The 15,015-nt window shown below is 38.9% G+C and overlaps 1 pseudogene; it reads right to left on the bottom strand.

Annotated features, from left to right (window-relative positions):
• Positions 1-10,390: 10,390 nt before the first annotated feature.
• LOC120080954 lies at positions 10,391-14,595 on the bottom strand (annotated as a pseudogene).
• Between the last annotated feature and the right edge of the window lie 420 nt (positions 14,596-15,015).

The following is a 15,015-nucleotide window of genomic DNA, read 5'->3' as shown; positions in this document are numbered from 1 at the left end:
TATGCATTGGTGATGGCCAACTCATGCGTTGGCTAAATGGGACTTTGATGAAGGAAAAATGAGTTGCTATGCGTTAAGGATAAAGGGTAAGGCTAATTGATGGAAAACTTCAAGGGAGGATGCCAATGGTATACGAGCATAAGTCTTGAACAATTTAAGTAGAGAAATATGTGAAGTATTTAAGTGATTTAGGTGGCAAAAGGAGAATCACACAAAATTCTAGTAGGAGGTGGACAAAGGAGATTTCATGCAATTGAAGTCTTATCACCTCAAACAGGAGATGGGTGATGGAGATTTCATGCAAAAAAGGAGATTTTGGCTGGCAAGCTAAAATGAGAACAACTCAAGGCTAGGCTGGGTAGGCTGAGTGTTGATAGCTCCAAAGTGAGACAAATGGGAATTGAGTTGTCACCATGGGGTGAGTTTAAAATGACTATAAATATAGGGGTTGGGCAGGAGGAATTTATTCATACCATCACTTAAATTGTGTGTTGAGAGCATATTTAGAGAGTGACGTTTGAGTTATTAGGCTGCAAAGTTGATTGGAGATCAAAAGAAACAAGGTTGCATTGATGAGGCATTAAGTTAGCCGGACGCACAACGAACCCACACTCTGTGCGCACGCAGCGCTGCGTCCATCCATTCGCACGCGCCTCGCTTGACGAATCCAACGCACCAGCCCAGCGCAGCTGTCTCCCCCGTACGACGCATCATGCCTAGCGCAACGCACGCCCAGCGCACGCCAAACACCATGCACATCAAGACTTGGTAAATTCTCAGGGCACGACTCGAATCATGTAATAAAGAATATAGGAAATTGAACTATGTGTATGAAAGTTAGATAGATTATTGTAAACATGTTGAAATCTTTAATACATAAGGGGGGAAACATTAAATTGGAATATTGTCTTGGAATACTACTGGTGTACCCTCACGCTCCCTTCCAGGTCTTAGGGGGCTAAGGCTAGGGAGGGAGTGTGACAAGTTATGACTAGGGAGAACTTGTTTGTACCCATTATTTAATTATAGTGCCGATTTTGACTTCAGTCCGTGGTTTTTGACTCCTCACATTGAGGAGGTTTTTCCACGTTAAAATTTCTTGTTTCCTTACTTGATTATTATTGTTATTTCTCGTTGATTAGTATTCTATTAGATTCACACAAGAGTGGGATAATTGATCTGAAAGATATATTATTTATCTCAACACATGCTTAGGTTACTTGGAACATAAGGATGTGTTTATATCTAAACACATCACTTACTAGGTCTAATTGTTGGGTTTTATGCCCTATAACTCGAAGATAGTAAATGTAAATAATTGATTGTCATCAATAAAGAGTTGTCAATGTTATTTCAATAAGTGTTATTGATTGTATTGTATTCATTTTATCTTAATAACCCTTAATCTAATAAACTAACATCCTAGGTTGTCTTATGAGTCTTGAACTATATATAGAGATATATAAAGATGAATGTTCAAGATGCAGCCTAAAGGGTCTATAGTATAGGGATAAGGTTTGATACCTTATCCTAGTGACACTATGGATACAACCCACTTTATATTTGATATAAATGCAATGATCCAACATGTTCATGTAGGTAACATACAAGTAGGGGTATCCTACATACTGAGTTTTCATAAGACCAGACTATGAAATAGTAACCACTAGATGTAATATCGTTGACTAGATAAGTTTTTGTTTCTATAGGAAGACCTAGGAAACTTAGTCTTAATCCTGAGTGTATTATGAACCCCTATTCCAGAGGAATTGTCTTTTGATTTATATGGGTGAAGTGGCCAATCCGTCGACTCAATAAGCCTACCATTTGAGGACAAGACCCAGTGGGGAGTTGGAAACATAATAATACAAGATGGATTTCACTCCTTCCTAACTTTAAAGAAAGTAGATGAGTGTTCTCTTGAGTGGTGTCGCCGAGACTTGAACAAAGAGCCCTACCCTCTCTCGAGAAGGTTTCTGTTTATTGGTTGGACCATAAATAGGTTGTTCATTAGAGAAGCACTGATACTTAAGGATACAAAGGTAACCCAAGGGTAAAACGATAATTTGACCCAGTTGATATTATGAACACTCGTCAAGGATTAACTTGCTATTATTAGTCTATATCTATGTGTTGAGTTTTATGTCCTAAAACTCGTGGTTTTGTAAACATTAGAACTTATTCTGAGAATTCGATAAAGTTGTTATTGAAAATATTGTTTTTTAGAAATCCAATAAACTTAAGTCTCTTGACTATTATATGTGTACATGAACTTTATGTGGAGACATACAAGTGGATCAGGTCCGAGTAAATAGTCAAAATGATCTATAGTATATGAATAAGGTTAGGTACCTTATTCTGGCAATACTATTGGATGCGGCATACTCTGTAGTTGTTACAAAGAGTTGTAAAGTGCTACATACGAAGTGATCCTAATTCGTGCATGTTGAGACATGAGGAGTGGGGGTCTCTTGTGAAAATGAGTTTTGTGCAAGATCGGACCACGAAACCTGTCACTCTTACTCTACAATGTTGTTTACTATTTAAGACTGACTATTTCAAAGCGATGACCTAGGTAAATTAACCTTAATACTGAGCTAACTATGAACTTATATTTGTTCGGGATTATCCTTTGATATGCAAACGGTGAGAGTAGACCAATTGTCTCTACTCAATAAGCTTACCATTTTGGGGATAAGACCGGATGAATAGCTGGGAACGTAGGGTGCAAGAGGGAATTCACTCCTACCCTGGGTCTTGAACAAGAGGCCTTACCCTCTCATTGGCCTGAGAGGGATTCGATTTGTTGATTGGATCATAAATCAATTATTCATTAGGGGATAAGTGGAACTTAAAGAAGAAGAGATAATTTCAGGGGTAAAATAGTGATTCGACCCAACCGTTATTACAAGCAATCTGTGAAGGGTTAACTTATTAATCATGGTTATATCGAGTGGACATAATATATCTACAGTAAAGGGAGTTCAGCTATGGGCTTTAGTGGAATCATCCATTAGTTAACGAATAAGGGTTATATTGGTCTAATGAGTTTAGTTTATTAATCTCGAATCATTGGAGCCCTGATCTGTAGGTCCCCGAGGTTCACCTACTAGCTCGTAAATGGATAAGATTTAGGGTAGCTTGAGAAATTAATTTGAAATGTTCAAATTAAACGGAATAAGAGAATAAATATTTAAATATGATTTAAATATATGAAGATGATAATTGTGCAAAAATTAATTTAATATTTGATATTAAATTAATTATTTTCTAAAATTAATATATGAAATTAATTTAAGAAATCAAGTTTTGAATTAAAATGGTTTAAAATCACTTTTTGTCTTAAAAGAAAATGGAAAAACATTTTGCATGGTTGCACAAAATGGAAAATAAATTTTCTCCATTACCATCATCGTTATGCTCACACAAAAGCCATTATCCTATCTATTTTGATTCTCCAAGCATGAGCTACAAGCCATGCACTCCATCTCTTTGCATGTTCATCTAATATATATAAAAAAGATTGGAGTTGTTGGAGAAGGATGAATGCAGAATTTTGAGAGAAAAATTTATGTGAAGAAGAAACTGCCTTTTTCAATCGACTACTGTGATCTTCTCTTACTTCTTCATATCTTCAAGATGTTCTTGAGTCCTGAAACTCTGCCTAAAGCTACAAGAACATAGTAGGGAAGGCTTTTGAGGTGGTTCACGGTGATATCAAGCGAAGATAGCAGCTGTACAAACGTTTTCTTGGAGAATTCATCAAAGGTATGTTCTGAAAACCCACTTTTTAAGAAGAGCATGCTTTAGTTTTTTCCAAATTAGTGACTTAGAATGCTTATGGATCCTTGATACTTCCGTTGCATGTTGTTTAACTCTTTCAATTGGTATCAAATCTTCTTTTAAGCTTTCAATTCGGTCTAATTTTGGCAAGGTGGGTGTTTTTTCATGAGATATATGAAACCGTTGCACTGTTATAGTTCTCTCTATTTTGGCATGTTAATTCTCTTTAATTTCTCAATTAAATTTGTAATTGGCTCTTGTTTGATGAGCATTTATGTGTTAGCAAGAGTCTATAATTTATTCGGAGTCATTAAAATTGAAATTAAGATGTAATTGAAGAAACAAGCGAAGGAGGTCGAGCTGTTGTTCTAGATTTTTCAGCTTCTGCTTAAATTTGTTGCTGAGGTCTAGTTGATAAATGATCATTTAGCTCCAGATGTTACACGATGAGATGAAAAGCTAGACGATCGTTTAGTAATATGTGTTGGTCGTTGTGATGTTGAACGCTAAACGATCGTGTACCTGCAGGATCTAAGCGATGCGTTCATTTGTTATACGATAGCATTACGCGATCGTTTAGTTTTATCGTGGGAGCTAGACGATACATTGATTTTGCTAAATGATGGCGCTATACGATCATTTAGAAACGATGCGCGCTAAGCGATGCGATGAAATGCTACGTGATAGCACTGAGTGATCATTTGGTCGCGGAGCTAAGTGATCGTGTAAATAAATGTTATGCGACGAGATGATGTTCTATGCAATCGTTTAGCTACAACGAATACTAAACGATGACTTGAATGCGCTGGGTGATGGTGTTATACGATCACTTAGTACTATGCGATGGAGCTAAGTGATTGCACTGCGATGGAACTAAGTGATCGTCTAGTCCTATGCGATAGAGCTAAACGATCGTCTAGCTTTGAGCAAACAGTATGCTATTGTGTACTTCCTATCAACCCAAGGTAACAACAGTAGAGGATTACCTCTAAGCGTTACACGATCGACTTAGCAACATATTGAGGTTGGACTGAGGGCAACCGGTTCGACCGTTTTACTCAAGGTTCAATCCGGTTCAGCCTCAAATGGTTGTGGCTGGTCCGATTCAGGCTTTGTTGGTCTGGTTCAGACTCGTCCAGCCCGGTTCAAGTTGTTTTGGGTTCGGCTTGGAGCGGTTCGAGCGGTTCAAAGATGATTATGAAGCTGTTTGTAATAGTTAGCTATCTGTTTGTTTGTTTATGCCAAAACGAAAACCATAACAGTTAGTATTTAATTGTTTATGCATGAGAGGTATGTGATAATTAATTAAATTCATGTATATGCATACAGTATGCCATGTAGATTTAAAACCTCACCGTAGGAAGCATGTTACATGCATTGACAGTATGTTATAATTGTTATAATATATAGTATGCATGTTAGGGTTATGTTTAATATAATAGTTATATTAGATACCTTTGTTGAATGTTGTGGATGTTAAGGATATCTAAATTTTGTAAGTTGTTATAAAATTGGTTAGCCGTTTAAAATCCATAACAAAGAACAGTTGCATGCTCACTTAGGTTAACAACTTGTTTTATTAGTTAAAATAGGTCGTTAAACATGTAAAACTAGGGTTACAAACTCAACGGGTATATAATCCTATCGAAGGCTGAGGGTATTTAAGTTGACGGTCTACGGAATACCTCCTACTTTGGGATTATAGGTGAATAATTGAGCATTGGTAACCGGTTTTATGAGCATTTGTGAACAGTGTGAGGCAATAAAAACAGTTTATCACCTAGACATCGTAGGTTTAAAATCCATTTATAAGTGTTATGCTTGGATAAACTACCTAGACAAAGGGTTATTTTTATTAACCGAAAAGAACCTAAGTATAAATATACCCAAACATTTATAACACTTCAGTGGAAGAATAAAAGTTATTAGTTCTCACGTCCTCAAGAGTTCACACCATGAGATCCATGCTTGGCTCCTTGTCGATTTTACCTCGACCGAAAAGTGTTTGCATGGGTCAATAACAAGGTGAATAGGGGAAGTCGTTCATAGTAAATGGGTGAAGGAAATGTAAACATTGTCCTATGGTCTCCTCAATTAGTTTGAATCGTGAGATTCTTATGTTACGCTTGCTGTCGTTTTTCATGCGGCACTAGCTAATCGTTAACCACGACGATCCCTATAGACGGTTGTAACATAGGATTCAGAACAACCTAGGCTTCAGTAAAATGAATAGGGTCTTATAGTTCTGTCTTGGGTAATGTCTTCTATTTCGGAGGCATACTCATATCGTTCTGTAAGATTTGAAAAATGGCGGTCTACACTTACAAGACTTACTAAATGTTAGTAATGATCTTAACCGAAAACGATAACTAAATGACTATCGAAATATGAGTTATTCTGGAGATAGTATTTGGTCAAGAACTGTCTTGCTTTTGTGAAGGAATTCTTGGCTGCCCCACGGTAGTATTTATTCTAAATCACTTAAGTACCATTGCAAAAATAATTATTATGGGTACATTATCACTTTGCTAAAACTTGATTGGATCCAAAAGAAATTCACTTATAAAATTTATTTATAATTTCATAATGACGTGTTCTACTATACAATTGTTGGCTTCAGACAAACTGATTGGGGAAAATTATGTTAACTGGAAATCAAATTTGAATACAATACTCACGATAGAAGATTTGAAATTTGTCATAGTAAAGGAATATTCTCCCATTCCTAGCTCAAATACCAACCGGACTGTTCGGGAAGCCTTTGATAGATGGATCAGGGCTAATGATAAAGCCGGTACTTATATTCTCGCCAGCTTGTCTGACGTTTTGGCAAAAAAAACATGAGGATATGAACACTACCAAAGAGATTATGGAATCTCTAAGAGGGATGTTTGGACAGGCGTACTTCACCCTGATGCATGATGCTATCAAATATGTTTACAATAGTTTCATGAAAGAGGGGACCAATGTTCGTGAACATGTTCTGGACATGATGGTCCACTTTAATGTGGCTGAAGTGAATGGTACTATGATGGATGAGAAAAGTCAAGTTGACTTTATTCTAGAATCTATTCCGAAGAGTTTTCTACAATTTTGTACCAATGCCTTAATGAATAAAATCGAATACAACTTGACAACTCTGCTTAATGAGCTGCAGGCTTTTCAGACCATGTTAAGAACTAAGGGTCTGGAACCAGTACAAGAAGTAAATTTTGCTTCTACTAAGAAGAGAGGAATGTCCTCCAAGCCAGAAGTTGCCTCGTCTTCGCAGACTATGTCACACCCCGCCCTAGACCACCCTCTTAGCCTAGGAAAGGGCGTGATTGCCGCAGTTATCAACCCTTTGGCTGACACTTACTGCCTAATAATTCTTGTGGAATAACTCTGATACCAAAATATAAATCATATACAGCGGAATATCTTTAAGCCAAAAATTTATTAATTCAGAAACATAACATGTTTAGAGTCATTACAACACTAGATTCATAAGTTCCAAACCCAAAAACCCTAGTCCCTATATGAACAACAGTAACATGTGTACAATATTAACAATAACCACCTAAACCGACGGGTTACAATCTCTTTATCCTTTAGTGGCAGAGCAGATGCAGAGCTACCTTCAGAGGATTTGACCGCTACCTGTGGGGGGAAAAGAAAATATTTGAAAATGGGGTGAGCTTGCACCTAGTGAGTGACTTAAGAAAGATAATTGATTCTCATGCAAAATCTCAATAAAGAGTTTAACTGAAATATAAGCTTCTACAGTACTTGTACTGCAGTATAAACATTTTCCAAGCATAAAACATATAAAATTGTTTAAATCATAAAACAGTAAAACTGTTTCTCAGTTGAGTATAACCCTACTGTGGGTAAAAACAATCCCAACACCAACTACTAGTCAAGAGAGAACCCTTTTGCTCAATCTCTGACTCTACCTACGTGCACGTGGTCATACTAAGTACCGTCATATCTTAGGTACTTCTGCTCAGATACCTTCTCAAACATCGTTTAGTATCTGGTTGGTTTGGTACCTTCTCAAATGTCCTTCATTACCAATAGATACCTTCTTAAATGTCCTTCGATATCTAGTTGGGCGGATACCTTCTCAAATGTCATTCGGTATCACGTTTTAAGTAAAACTAGTCATAAATGACTTTCTCTTTAAAGCATGTAAAGTATTACACATAAAAACATGGCTTTAAAGATACAAACGCATGTTGGGTAGATTTCATACATATAGATAGCTTTTCAACAAACTTCACACACATGCATGCAATTAAAAACATAACTCATGGTTTGCTTGGAAATCACTTGGTAAAACTAGCTGGCATGAGAATAATCTTCTTTAAAACATGATTTCTATAAAACATTGTAATTCAAACATTTTAGTCAAAATGTTTTAGTCACTCACCTTGATCACTTAGGAGCTTTTCACTCTAGTAGCTCCCTTTTCACCCCTAGAATCCATATTCAACTTACAGCTTAGATTAATCATAGTTCTAGACCTTATTTTGAGATACTTCCTTTTACAAACATATTCTAAAATATCTCAGAAAGCTTACCCTAAAATATGAGCTTAGAAATCCTTGTGGTTTGGCCGGAATCTCAAAATCTTCAAGACTGGCTCAAGCTTATCTGACAACCTGACCCTTCTGTCTTCTTCTCAGTTTCCAGCTCGATCCCTTCGAGCTTTTCCTCCAGCAGCCCTACCTTGAAAACTATACTTTTAGAGCTTTCAGGTGGCTTTAGAATCACTCTAAACTTACGAGTAAATTGGGAGAACTTCTCATCCCAAGTTGATGTTGCTTTCTAGACTTCACTGTCCAATGCATCCTCTTTGAAATTCTATGACCAACGCATGGATTTTGGCCCCAACACAAGGTTTGCTCAACTCTACCACTCTTTTTACTGTATTTTTGAATTTTAATCTAAAAATGAAGTCTTTTGTCCCTATTTATAGGCGTCCAAACCTTCTCCAAAGTTGACACCAGCTACTTGGCTGCATGTTCAAGTGTTTCTCCCTCATACTACCAACACATCTTTTTTATCAGCGCAATCTAAGTGTCTTCCTCCTATGTAGCCAATGCATGAGCTTCCAATCTGATGCAACCACCTCAAATTCTTAAGGCTTAAGGCTTCCTCCCAAGAAGACATATGGTTTGATGACGTTTTCTAGGTGATCTCATCCTTTATATGCGTCCAACTCTTGGATGTTCAACGCATAATCCATACTCAATGCATAGCTTATAATCACCGCATAGCAAGCCAATTCACGACCATCACAATCCAACTTAGCCATCGCAAAGAGCTAGCCATCACCAACGCATAGGGTGACTGTCCATCCTTGACGCATGGTTCACTAGGTAGTATTACACGGCTTGCTTGGCATGGGCGCATGGTGCTGGCCATCGACGCATGGGCGTGCTGTATAGGCTGGCCACTTGACGTATGGGCGTGCTGCATAGGCTGGCCGCTCGATGCATGGGCGTGCTTGGCCGCATGGGCTGCCCGCGACACTTTGATGCTTAGCAGGGCGCTTCGACGCATGGGCGTGGCTGCTCGGCAGGGCACTCAATACATGGGTGTGCCCACTCGACACCTGTCTCTTATACACATCTAGATGTGTATAAGAGACAGACGCATGGGCTTGCCCGCTCGACGAAATTGTAGGGCATCCGGCCGAGGCTGCTCGATGCATGGAAAGGGTGCTGGCCGAGGCTGCTCGACGCATGGCAAGGGCGCTGGCTGAGGCTGCTCGACGCATGGCCTGCCTTTCAACACATGCCTCGCATACCTGTGTGCCTTCCAACGCGTCACCTCCATCTTTCTTCCTTCAGCCGCATGCCATCATCAACACACCCTTCCAACGCATTGGTCCCCACACAAAATTCTATACTTACCCAAATTTCTAATCCTCAAAAGTCAAACTTCCAAATTTCCTCTTTTCTTCTAATTTTCCACTCTTTTCTCTACTATTCCACACTAGTTTCCACATCAACCTACTCATCACACTGATCTCAATAGGGAATATACTCAAGTAAAGAAATTAGGATTCGGGGTTCACATTTACCTCCCCCTTATAAAAATTTCGTCCTCAAAATTTCGCTACAAGTCTATCAATTAAACAACTACAGATACTTGTTTCTGATTTGCTCTTCGGCTTCCCACGTTGCTTCTTCCGTGCTATGGTTTTGCCATAGTACCTTTACCAATGGGATTGTCTTATTCCTTAAAACTTGTTCTTTTCTGTCAAGAATCTCCACTGGTTCCTCTTCATAAGACAAATTTCTTTCAACTGTACCGGTTTCTCAGGAAACATATGAGTAGGATCTGGCACATACTTTCTAAGCATTGCCACATGAAACACATCATGAATACGAGATAATTCTGGAGGTAAATCCAATCGATATGCCATCGAGCCAACTCTTTCTATTATCTTGTAGGGTCCAATACATCTGGGGCTTAATTTTCCTTTCCTACCGAACTTGAGTATTCCTTTCCACGGAGATAACTTAAGAAATACCTTATCACAACTTCAAACTCAAATTCTCTTCTCCGCTTATCGATGTAACTCTTTTCCTATCTCGAGCCGTCTTAAGATTATCTCTTATAATCTTAACCTGTCTAATGTCTGTTGCACAAGTTCTGGACCTAGTAATTTCCTCTCACCGACTTCATCCCAACATATCGGAGTTCTACATGGTCTTCCGTATAGTGCCTTATACGGTGCCATCCCGATACTCGAATGGTAACTGTTGTTATACGCAAATTCGATCAACAACAGATGCGTATCCCAACTACCCTTAAATTGTAATATACATGCTCTCAGCATGTCTTCTAATGTCTGGATTGTCCGCTCAGACTGACCATCCGTCTGTGGATGAAAAGCGATACTAAAATATAACTTGGTTCCCATAGCTTTCTACAAACTAGGCCAAAACTTTTATGTAAATCTGGAGTCTCGATCTAATACAATTGAAACCAGAGCTCCAAACTGACTCATGACTCGATCAACATACAACTTGCCTAATTGGTCTAGGGTATAAGTAACGCTAATAGGTAAAAACTTAGCTGTTTTTGTCAATCTATCCACAATTACCCATATACCATCATAGCTCGTTGGTGTCTTAGGTAATCAAAACAGGAAATCCATCATGATATGTTCGCACTTCCACTCTGGTACTGGGAGTGGATTAAGTAGTCCTGCTGGCCTTGTCTGTCCAGTTTAACGTGTTGACATATTAGACACCTGTTAACATACTCCGCTATTTCTCTTTTCATACGAGGCCACCAGTACGATCTCTTTAATGTTCTGTACATCTTTGTACTGCCCGGATGCATATCATAGGCCGAACTATGTGCCTCCTCTAAAATAGCTTGTTTAAGTGCTAAGTCCTCAGGTACGTATATCCTACCTTCTTTTAATAGCACCTTGTCAGCTCTTAATTGGTAGTCTGTCCTCAATCCTTTATCTACTTCTTCAGCTAACTTCTGATGATCAGAATCCTTTAATTGCTCACGTAGAATATCTTATACGAGTGTAGGAAACACTTGAAATGAAGCTAGTAACCCTCCTTTTTGACTGATTGATAATGCTGCCCTAGCATCATACAACTCATGAATCAGTGTACCCTTCACTGAATTGATACTAGTTCTAGCTGATCTAGTTTTTCGACTTAGAGCATTAGCTACCACATTTGCTTTACATGGGTGATAGTCAATGGTATAGTCATAATCCTCGATCAACTCTAGCCATCTTCTTTGTCTCAAGTTAAGCTCCTTCTGATCAAAGATAGGTTTTAGACTTTTATGATCCGTGAATATATGACACCGCTCACCAAATAGGTAATGTCACCACAACTTTAGAGCTAACACAACTGCCTCTAACTCAAAATCATGTGTAGGGTAGTTACATTCATGCTTCTTAACTGTCGAGAAGCGTAAGCTACTACCTTTCCCTTCTGCATCAACACACATCTTAACCCTTGTCGGGATGCATCACAATAAACCTCAAACTCTTTACCTGGTGTAGGTAGAGTTAATACTGGTGCTGACACTAACCTTTGTTTCAGTACCTGAAAACTACGCTCGCATTCTAGAGACCACTCAAACTTCGCATCTTTTCTGGTCAGGTTTGTTAATGGTAGAGCTATTTTAGAAAAGCCCTCCACGAATCTCCTATAATAACCTGCTAAGCCAGAAAATTGTGTACTTCGGTTACATTCAAGGGTCGTTCCCAGTTAATTATCGCTTCTATCTTTTGGGAATCAATGTTAACTCCATCAGCTGAAACTATGTGCCCAAGGAATACGAATTGATTTAACCAAAAATCACACTTACTAAATTTGGCATATAACTCCTTTTCCCTTAGAATTTGTAACACCATCCTCAAGATGTTCTTTGTGTTTTTCTGCACTACTAGAATACACTAGTATATCGTCTATGAACACTATCACAAACTAATCTAGATAAGGATGAAATATCCTATTCATCAAGTCCATAAATACCACAGGAGCGTTTGTTAATTCAAACGGCATTACTAGGAACTCATAATGTCCATACCTAGTTCTGAATGTAGTCTTTGGAACATCTGTGTCTTTCACTTTCAACTGGTGATAACTTGATCTCAAATCTATGTTAGAGAAGACTGTGGCTCCCTTTAACTGATTGAAGATATTAACTATGAGAGGCAATGGGTACTTATTCTTAATAGTCACCTTATTCAACTGTCTATAGTCTATGCATAATCTAAGAGTACTGTCTTTCTTTTTAACAAACAAGACTGGCGCTCCCCAAGGTGACATACTGGGTCTAATGTACCCTTTATCTACAAGTTCCTGTAACTGAACTTTTAACTCCTTCAGTTCCGTTGGTGCCATCCTATATGGTGCCTGGGATATAGGTGTTGTACTCGGAACCAACTCAATAGTAAACTTTATTTCCCTGTCAGGTGGTAAACCTGGTAACTCTTTAGGGAACACATTTAAGAATTCTTGTACCACAGGTACATCTTCAAGTCTTAGTTTCTTATCCTGTGAAACTGCTACATAGGCTAAATAGGCTTCGCATCCCTTACTCAGCAACTTCCTAGCCTTTACTGCTGATATTAAACTTCCTGGAAGTATTCTTTTACTTCCTACCAGGGTTATCTCTTTTTCACCTGGTTTTCTAAACACTATTTCTCTTCTAAAGCAATCCATAGTGGCATAGTGTTTACTTAGGAAATCCATACCTAAAATAATATCAAACTCTAGTAATTCTAATGGAATCAAGTCTACCCAAAAACTCTGATTTCCAAGAATTACTTCACAATTCTTGTAATACTCATGTACAACTAGAGTATCTCCTACAGGCATAGAGATAAACAAATCCTCATTCATATGCTCAGGCACTCTATCTATATGTAATGCACATATACTAGATATGAATGAGTGCGTAGCACCAGGATCAAATAATGCATAAGCGCATTGATTACATAAAGTTATCGTACCAGTTACAACATATGGAGCCTCTTCCGCTTCCTTGTGTGTCATAGCGTATACTCTACCCTGTTGTTGTTGTTGTTGTTGTTGCTGTTGGGGTCGTCCAGCTACCCCTTTCCGCTTAGCTACACTGGATCCCTCACCTTTAGTTCCGATCGCTCTAGGTTGGTTTACAGTCTGGGTAACTCCTCTTTGCTCACTCTGTGCTCCATGACCTAGTTGAGGACAATCTCTCTTGAAATGCCCTGCTTGTCTGCATTGGAAGCACACATTTCTATTGCCATAACATACTCCTGTATGAGGCCTACCACAGTTTTCACAAAGTGGTTTCCTCCCTGTACTACCTACTGACTCGCAGCACGACCCGATACTGATCTACCATTCGGTCCAGCTGTAGGTCTTGACCTCTTTCGACCTGAAATTTGTTGGCTCGTGCCTCCAAAACTCTTTATACCTGACTGTCCAGAGAACGGGGGTCTAAATCTCTTATTTCTTGTTTCTCCAAGCATTCTAAACTATCCTTCACCTGGCTAGAGTACATCTTCCCTCCCTACACTCTGCTCTACTCGGATAGCGGCCTCAACTAACTGAGTGAAATTCATCCAATTGGATGTAGAGGTAACGGGTGTACGTATCTTTCTTCTTAGGCCATTCTCAAATCTCCTACACCTCTCTTTCTCTTCTGCGATGATCAGAAGGGCATACTGAGATAACTCAGTAAATCTTTGTTCATACTCAACAACCATCATCACTCCCTGAGTTAGCCCAAGGAATTCCTCCCTCTTCGCTTCTTTAACAGCACTAGGGTAGTATTTATCCTCAAATACTTGTCTGAACTCAGACCAAGTCATAGTTTCGAACTACTTCTTCTAGCCTCTATCACTTTTCACCACTTTTCAGCCCCTTTCTGTAGCAAGAATGCTGCTAACTCGACCTTACGGTCCTCAGGGCACCTCATGATCTTAAAACATTCCTCAATCAAATCCAACCAGACCTCAGCATCTACTGGATCTGTGGCTCCACCGAACTTCGTGGCTCCTAAAGCTTTCAGCCTTTCGACGCCGAATTTCTTTTCTAGATCATTCTGAATCGATCCTACACTCGTCGCCAATCTTTGAGTGATTCTATTGAATACTCGATCCTCCATTTGGGGCTCTACATCTACCCTTGGTGTACTCGACTTGTTTGCAGAAGTTGCTTCCTGCTCTACTGAGTCTCTAACTCTTTTCCCCTTCGGATCTAGGTCCCATCTAACTTCAGGACCTCCGCTGGTAGGGTCAACATTCCTCTTCTCAGTCTGCTTGCTCCACATGCCACTTCTCCTCAACATCTTTGCCTAATTATTAGGTACACATGTTAGGGACTTATCTATGGAACTTAATCTAATGCATGAACTCTCTCTTTCACCTAAAACCTTATGCTTTAATACTAAGCTATCTCAAACCTTTCCACAATTTACGTATACCTTTGCTTTGATACCAAGCTATCACACCCCACCCAGACCACCCTCTTAGCCTAGGAAAGGGCGTGACTGCAGCAGTTATCAACCCTTTGGCTGACATTTACTGCCTAATAACTTCTTATACCACATCTAATTATATACAGCGGAATATCTTTAGCAAATTTATTAATTCAGAACTACATGTTTAGAGATTCATACACAAACTAAATTCATAAGTCCCAAACCCAAAAACCCTAGTTCCTATATGAACAACAGTAACATGTGGTACAAATGTAACAATAACCACCT

Source organism: Benincasa hispida, chromosome 7 (genome assembly GCF_009727055.1).
Source record: "Benincasa hispida cultivar B227 chromosome 7, ASM972705v1, whole genome shotgun sequence".
Classification (NCBI taxonomy): domain Eukaryota; kingdom Viridiplantae; phylum Streptophyta; class Magnoliopsida; order Cucurbitales; family Cucurbitaceae; genus Benincasa; species Benincasa hispida.
The sequence above is the reverse complement of the archived record's forward strand: the minus strand, read 5'-3'. Positions and strand labels throughout refer to the sequence as shown.